This window comes from Tauraco erythrolophus, chromosome 4, assembly GCF_009769465.1.
Source record: "Tauraco erythrolophus isolate bTauEry1 chromosome 4, bTauEry1.pri, whole genome shotgun sequence".
NCBI lineage: Eukaryota > Metazoa > Chordata > Aves > Musophagiformes > Musophagidae > Tauraco > Tauraco erythrolophus.
Genome location: NC_141468.1, coordinates 55,760,305 through 55,769,432, shown reverse-complemented (window position 1 = coordinate 55,769,432; position 9,128 = coordinate 55,760,305).

The window sequence follows — 9,128 nt, the reverse complement described above, 5'->3', positions numbered from 1 at the left end:
GCTCCTCGTCCTGCTACTCTGCCTTTTCTCCACTGAAATAATTGTCATCCCACACTTACACTGACAAGGTAGCTGCATGGCCTCAGCCACAAAAAGGCAAGACAAATCCTGGCAAACAAAGTAGTTTGTTGTCAGAAGTGTGGATGGGAAAACTTAGCACAGAAGGAGAGAGGGGGTAAGGAAGAAAAGCTAGGTTGGGCATTCATCTTCAACATTTCCTTCTCTTTGCACCGGTATGAATGCATGACAGCACATTAAAAAAAAAAAAAAGATGAAAGTAACACATCCACAAACAACCAGTACCTTCTTCTTTTTGCATAGCAAATCTTGTCAACAGTCATACAACTTTCTGCCTACTTACAGCCAGTTGCTTGGAATTCCAGCAGCATTGCACAGATGACAACCAGTCACAACTAATGAGAGACCTTGGGTCTGTGGTTGTTGATAGACCAAGAGACATGTGCATTGACTAAGATCTGCTTGTGCTCAAGAACCTCTTTCCCCTGTGCTTTCCCAGCATAAATGGTACTGCAGACACCTGAGGGCTTATCTGAACCAAACTGCCTCAGCACAACCATCAGTTACAGCTTTGAAAATGTTCCCGACTTGGTTATTATGGCACCAATCATTCTTATCCAGCTGGACTGAGTTGAGCTAATGAACTACTAATTAACTACTCAACTCAAGGTACCTATCCTGCCCACAAGAGGCAGGCCATTTCCTCCTGGCTGCGGAAGATGCAACAGTGTCCCTGGTGCCGCAGTCCAGGCTGGTGAGCAACAACTGGTGACCCCGACGTGATACATCGATGAGACCCTGGGAAGCCCCGACTCCCTCGCCGAGCGCCCTGGCTGCAAAGGAGCCCGAGCCAAAAGAGCCGGAGCCAGGAGCTCGAGCGAGAGTCCTTCGGAGAAGAAGGTAAAGCCGCAAGCCCCGACGTGGTATTCGCGGGAGGGAAGCGTGCTGGAGTTGGATGAATGGGCCGGGTCTCTGCTCACCCTTAAAGCCTTTGTGAAAACAAAAAATACTAAAACAAAAAGGGGGAATTATGGCACCAATCATTCTTATCCAGCTGGACTGAGTTGAGCTAATGAACTACTAATTAACTACTCAACTCAAGGTACCTATCCTGCCCACAAGAGGCAGGCCATTTCCTCCTGGTTGCGGAAGATGCAACAGCGTCCCTGGTGCCGCAGCCCAGGCTGGTGAGCAACAGGTTATAAATAGTTTGCCACTAAACAGCAGAGTCACCTACAGCTTTTCTTCATCCCTGCAGCACCCCTTATTTGTATTGTTACACAGAGGACACACATCATCTACACCGCACTGGGTCATGGTCTGTCTCCTCAGACCAGCCTCTCTTACTCTTAGGCACTCTCAGAATTACCACTATTCTCCACTCTAATTAATAAAGGAAGCTTTTAATTTCTTGAAGGATAGCCAAAATTATCACCAGCTTACAATAAATTTTATCATATGAAGATAATTAAGTAATCTTAATAGATAAGGCTGCTTCTGTACAGACTAAAAAAAATAGGAAAGGAATGGGGTTCAAAGTTTCAGTGAGTTAACTCTTATAGCTGTTCCTCTTTTTTTTTTTCCTCCCGCATTTCAAAAGTGGAGAAATAACTCTGCTTTTACAATTAGTTTAGCTTATTCAATAAGTCTTTCATTAATCAGAGCCTCTTCATTACAAGTTGCTCTCTGATCGTTTGGTTTCTGAGCAGGGCAAAATTTGTTCAATAGGATTTATGGTGTGCCCTGATGAAATCCAATATTCTGTCTTTATCACTCACATATTTAAAGTGGAGTATCATGAAAGGTAAAATGACCATGGAACAATGTGTCCTGAGAGAGGGAATTCCTCTCAGATGGTAGGCAGTTAATAGCTAACCAACATGCTGTAGCAAGAACATATATGTTATTATCGTTCTGGTGACGAGAAGCTCAATATGAGCCGGCAATGTGCTCTTGCGGCCCAGAAGGCCAACCGCGTCCTGGGCTGCATCAAGAGGAGCGTGGCCAGCAGGTCGAGGGAGGTGATTCTCCCCCTCTACTCTGCCCTCGTGAGACCTCACTTGGAGTACTGCGTCCAGTTCTGGAGTCCCCAACATAAGAAGGACATGGACCAGTTGGAGAGGGTCCAGAGGAGGGCCACAAAGATGATAAGAGGGCTGGAGCACCTTTCCTATGAGGACAGGCTGAAAGAGTTGGGGCTGTTCAGCCTGGAGAAGAGGAGGCTCCGGGGTGACCTTATAGCGGTCTTCCAGTACCTCAAGGGGCCTACAGGAAAGATGGGGAGAGGCTGTTCAGGAGGGCCAGTTACGATAGGACAAGGGGTAATAGTTTTAAAATAGAGGGAGGTAGGTTCAGGTTGGATATTTTTTACTATGAGAGTGGTAGAACACTGGAACAGGTTGCCCAGAGAGGTGGTGGATGCTCCATCCCTGGAGACGTTCAAGGCCAGGTTGGACAAGGCCCTGAGCAACCTGATCTAGTTGGAGATGTCCCTGTTCCTTGCAGGGGAGTTGGACTAGATGACCTTTGAAGGTCCCTTCCAGCCTAACCATTCTATGATTCTATGATTACCAAAATACCATCTTACAGCTGCCTGGGTGCAAGAGGAAAGCTGAGCATATGGGGAATCAGCTACTAAACTTCAGTAGTATGGGGAACTTGGTCTATCTCCCTCTAGCTGACTTCAACTGAAATTCAGAATGTGTTTTTCTATAAATAAGTTCTGGCTATGCTACATTAGATTCTCTCTCATTATTTCAAATTTTAATTAAGCATTGTATACATGCTCTTCACTCTCCCACCCCCCACTAGGGGTTACAAGTTTAAAAGTTCCTAGAGAAATCACAGCTTAAAGTTAAATATGTTAGTACTGTGTTAGCTGATATCAAGTTGTCCTAGAGGCCTTGGAATAAACATATACTTTATTCTTTCCATTTTTTCCTCTTGACATTTTGATGTTATACAGTATGATAGTGATTGAGTTCAATAAAGGTTAGCCTTCATTTATGTAAATATTTAGAGAGATAAAAATATTATGAAATGTTGATCTATTCCAGTAATGAATGCACTGTCCTTTCATTAATAAGTAGTTCTTTTAAACTAAATGTCAAAGGTGATGAGTGAAGTATTATTTAAATTAAAAAAACAGCATATTTTTAGATGGGTTTTGAATTGCTAAAATATTCATACTAAGTAAATTCATTCTCCAACTTTTAAATCTCTGCTTGTTTCTCATTCTGGGTCTAGTGTTAGGGAAAAAGGTAGATGTTTAAAAGGGCAGGTTCAATAGCTACTAAGGATTCCGTTCTTTCAAGATGAGAGAGAAAGTAGTCTAGGTATCATATGAACGGACAGTGTAAACCATTGGAAGTGCAGGAGGAGCCTCTGCTAATGCTATTTGCAAGCCAAGGTCACTATTAGCCTTTTAAACCTTCAGTTCTGTACTTTATTGTTCTAGAGGAGACTCTACCATGCTCTGAAGCATTGCAGGCAGATGACTGCTCTCATCACTTATTGAGGGCTGCAGAGACAAGTACCCAGAGCAAAGCCCAGGGAAACTGCCTGGCCAAGACATCCATAACTACCCAGGGAACAGGGGACATCACACATTCAGCAGCTGGTGGAAAGCTCATTACATCTGCCTATACATCCAGGAGGAGAGGGAACATCAGATTTAGCTACAAGGAATCATGCAGGACTCAGTTTGGAAGAAGCTGCCCTCTTCCTTCTGCAAGGAAGACATTTGTACAGTAAAGAGAAACGGGAGCAAGGCTGCTCCATGAGGAGGATAAGCCAGGAGCTGAGAATAGCTCCAGTAACAGGGCATGGTCCCACAGTACCTGAGTAGGGCCAAGGCGCTGATAACAACAGGCCCAGAGGAGGCAAGATGGTGCATCAGGACCAGGAATCATCCAGGGCTCAGCCAAGAGCAGCAGGAAGAGATAGCACCAGATGCAGGATTGGAGACACAGTACCCACAGGATCAGCCTGAGGCCCACCCAGGAGGCATAGCAGAGGCAGGACTGAAGATAACGCAGGCTACAGCTTACCCATGCAGTCCACCTGGGAAAAATCCACCAGTGAGCCAGGACACAGGGAGACAGCACCACACATGCCTCCAGTTTATCACAGGCCAGGATTAGAGGCCCAGGCTTGAGCTTAAGTAGCATCCTGAGCCCATGGGCAGGGTGTGCAGGAGGCCCCAGGTGAGGCTGATCAGGGCTGTTAAAGCCTATTAGTGTCCTCAGGACCCTGATGTAGAGAGCTCTCGAAACTTTTATTGGCTCTTCCTTGTTCCCTGCCAGAATTTAGACAAACAGTGAATGCTGTTATGGTCACCTGTGGGAGGCAAGAGGAGCAGCAGCAGGGCTGGACCCTTAACATCCAACTTGCACTGGAAAGACTGAAATATTAAAAAGTCAATGCCATGACTCCACCCAACTAAGGAAAATGAAAGGAATTGGAAACTATATAACATTGGGTCCTAGACATAGCTGAGATACTGCCAAACTCAGAAAAGTGAGAAAGTATATCATATTATCTTTCAGCTGCTTCCACCTTAATTCTAACAAAGTCAGCCATGACTGTGATGCTGGAGCCCTTCCCACTTCATTGTGAAAAATGTTGGTGGGATTACGAGTGTGCAGCTCCTAGGCACATTACAGCAAGAGCTGAAATGGCCACAGCTGTCCTAGGAAAATTGCCTCCTTAGCCTTGTAATGAAAAAGAGCACGAGGTACTTACTACCATCATTAGCAGTAACAAGCAAGTGAGCAGGCAGTGCCCATGTAGTAGGGGATAAGAAGCAAAGGGGTGAAGTGGAAGATAGTGAGGGAGACCACAGACAGTTGGGCAGAGGATCCTTATTTCATGTACTAGGGTGCAGGACAGTCAGATCATCTTCTTAGCTTCCACCTAGAAAACAATTAGTACTTACGAGAGAAAGAGAGCTGAAGGCCGAAGAAAAGTGGGTTGTTGAAGAGGAAGTTAAGGAGATGTTAAACAATAGCTCTGAGGAGAGTGAAAGGATTTAGTTTCTTTTCTTTCTTTCCTAATCTCCAGTTTACATCATTGCATTCTGAAACAAATTATTTCCCTTTTTGAAAGAAAAATTAAATGCAATATAAAGTTTATTAAATTTAAATATCACAATCAGGAAATGCAGAGGTTACTTATCTCATAGAAGTATTAACTTGGACTCACTCTGAAGAAGAGCTTCATTTATCAAAACCTAATCTGAATACCCTCTTTGTCCAAAATTGGGTCATATCCCAAAATATGAATCATTTGCATTGACAGATCCCCCATTTATCTCAAATCTCACTTGGTAGATACATTTCATGTTCCCATCTCATCCCACAATAGAAAAGATATAACAAAAACAGGTTATCTAGAGAACAGCGATAGAGTAGATTACATGCATGGGAAATTTGTCTAGTTGTTTCTTTAGTGACATCTCCTACCAAACCTTCATCAAACCTTATAAATTAATGAATTTTAGGCTTTAACCGCTTCTCTAAATAGGTGTGTAGAATGAGACAATTTGCGTGAAAAAGGGAAAATCAGTATAAAGCATGGAAGTTCATCTATTCAGCAGCATAAGCAATTGTTCCTTCCTCTACACAGGCTCCTTACAAATATGGAGTAAAATTAGAGGTATCTATCCTTTCCCTCAAGGTTTCCTCAAAATTCCATCAAGCTTGTGGGGGACTGTGACTGTAACTCTCCGAATTTACAAGGCTTCCCCCAAAACTGATATTTCCCCTTAGCAATGGAGTTGCCCACCCAGAGGAATAGCCATGCTCATACAGGAGACAGCCCTTTCTCAGCTGCTGACCAATGGTGGAACAAGTTCCCAAGAGCCTGTGGGATTAGTCCCTATGTTTCACCAGCCCAGTTTAGCCATATTTGCATTTCTTGGAAATAGAAACTGGTTGTCATTATGGCAAATGAGGAAAGGAAGGTGTTACTGGTAAAGAAATACTGGCTAGGAAGTTCTTCAGAGCAAAGGCTGGACTGGGCATCCAGACCTGGTTTTAACTTTTTTGTCTGTCAGGAACTAGCAGAGAAATGGGCTCCAGTAGGAATCAGGACTCTCTACCAACTACTTTGATGTACAGAACTGCTTAGCAAAAACATCTCCAGCCCACACGAACCAGCCCCCATGTAGCGTGCAGAATGAAATTCCAGTCTCTGAACTCTTAAATTTGAGTGAAAAATTAAAACAAGACAACAAAATGATTGATAATTAGGGAGCTGCTGTTCTGGTTATCATGTGGACTACAGCTGAGTCTTAGTTGCAGCAAATTCACACATGAAATTTTTTTGGCTGAAGGACGTGTGGTCTGTGTGTAAGTGTTGCTATTTCTACTCAAAGGAAACAGAACCTGTACATGTGATTAATAAAGAAATTAATGTCACTGACAACTGAGGAGCAAAATGATGCCCTATTCTTTTTCCAGTAATCTTTCCCCTGTAGTATCTGACGATGATAAGCACAGCAGTAGAAGTTGATGGGATCATTAAAGGTACCAAATACTGGAGTAATAGTATTATTATTAGGTACAGCTGATGCTGTTCTAGTGTTATTAAACTGATGACTTCCCACATGTAATGCAGGTTGCCAGAACGTTATCGTCATGCAAACACAGTAAAAGGTGCTCCTTCCTGTACCCATGGAAATTACCCAGATACTAACACATGATTCTGTATTTCAGATTGTGTCTTGTTAATGTGCAGCCAATAAACATACATCTTGCCAAATAAAAAATTGATAGAGGGAAAAAAAATGCATGTAGCAGCATGTCAATCTTTTTCTCCTAGATATGTAATATCAACCCAGAAATGTACCTAAATTCAGGAACTGCATTCTTTTTCTGCACATCCAATTCATTCCAGGAGGGTATACCTAGCTCTTACCACTTTCAATTTAGTCCAAGAAAGAAAAGTCAAAACTAGAAAATGTGAGGGAACTGTTATCTTCCCAGTTGGACCTGCTATTCAAGTAGGTGATGAACTGTAACCTTCTACTCTGCAAGACCTCGATGTCACTGCTATAGCATGATGACTTCTACACTTAGAAATGTTTGCTTGAAGAAACATCAATTCTTAAATCTTTTAGAAAAATGTGACAAACCATAACCCAGTCATGTTGTAAAGTTTATCTAAAAAATAGATTTACCAAACATACACCTCCCCTCTGACATTAAAGATTATTAAAAAAAAACACCTGAGAAAGGGAATAATTAATAAATATCAGACACTGTAAATAGCAGTAGAACAGAAAAATATAACTGAAGATGAAAATCTTAGTACTTCAACTTACAACTCGGAGAACCACATTTTTTATACTTCATGCTTTCTAAATCGCTTTTAAAAGTAGCATAGTTAATACTAATTTTATCAGTTTAATCATTGACTTGTTGCTTAACCTGTCTTCTTACTTAGGTCTTTAAAAGTCAACAGATAATAATATGAAATAAATAAAACCTTTGTCACTCATTCCTACATAGTTTTACGTAACTCTTCTAAATATGAGTTGCAACAGAAACCTTTGAACGGCATGCCAGTAAAATGGACTGTATTGCAAAGAAGCTGATAAAGTTCTTCTTTGGAATACTGTCAATTATTCCAGGAATTTAACTGTAATTAACCAGATAATTTAGGCTTCTTGAATGTAATAAATCTTTGTTCTGCAAATATACTGCTCCTCATTTCTTCAAGTGGAAAAGCTTGATTATAATGGCCCATATACAGTTCTTCTCTTTTTGAGATTGCCAGTAATAGTGGCAATAACATGATGATTTCTGTAACAGGAAGGTCAGCCAGGAGGTGCTAAAATGAATGAGACCTCAACTGACTTCACATCTGACTTTGGATTACTTCAAGGCTGAAGTAACACAACTGAAGTGTGAAAAAGCACTGTTTTCCTGTACCCACTGCTGATCTCTCCACTGGATATCGCAATTTAACAGTATTTTAGCAATCTACTTCCTAGTCCAGAGTTTTAGAAATTAATTAAAAATTTGAGATGCCTCCATTTTTTGCCTTTAGATGGTGGATACTCACTCACTTCCTGCTGAAAAATTAGCTGCTCCCTAATGCAGTGGCAATAAAAGGAATTAGAGGTCTGTGTGAAATTGCAGGGTGCTAATCTCACTGGGGTCATGGAGACATAGTGGTATAGCTCATATTACTGGAGTGCTGCCCTGGATGATTATAGGCTCTTAGGAAGAACAGATAATCAAGGAGGTGGAATTGTCCTGTACATGAGAGCAGCAGGCATGCATGGAGCTGTGCCTTGGGATGGAGGTTGAGCCAGCAGAGCGCTTAGAGGTAGGACTAATGAGGGCAATGTTGTGGTGGGTGTTTCTTATGGACTGTCTGAAGAGGAAGAAGTAAACAAACCTTCTTCCAAGAACTGAAAGAAGTCTCATGTGTGCAGCCCGTCGTCCTCCTGAGGGACTTTAACCACCCCACATCCACTGGAGGGACAACACAGCAGGGACAAGCAATCTAGGTAGTTTCTGGAGTGCAGTATTGATAACTGATAATTGATTCTAACTGATAACAAGTGATTGAGGAGCTGAAGAGAGGACATGCTATGTGAGACCTGATTCTTTAGAACAAGGAAGAACTGCTTGGGAGCGTGAAGGTTGTGGGCAGCTTTGGCTGCAGTAGGACAATGGGATAGTGAAGTTAAGATCTGAAGAGGCAGAAAACAACGCAAAAAGCAAGATCGTAACCCTACATCAGGAGAGCATACTTTGGCCTGTTGAGGACTTGCTTGGAAGAATCTCATGGAATACAGACCTGGAGAGAAAAGAAGTCCAGAAGAGCTGGTTAGCATTAAAAAATCACCTCCTCCAAGCTAAAGTCCATCTTGAAAAGCACGAAGTCAAGCAAAGGCATCAGGAGGCCTACATAGATGAACAAGGAACTCCTAACTGAAATGAAACATAGAAAAGAAGCATACAGGTGGTAGAAATAGTGTCAGGTGACCCAGGAGGAATATAGAGCATGCAAAGCATGCAGGAATGATGTTGATAAAGCCAAAGCCCACCTGACCATTGCATCTGGTGAAAGATGCAATAAGAAAGGCTCTACAGGTG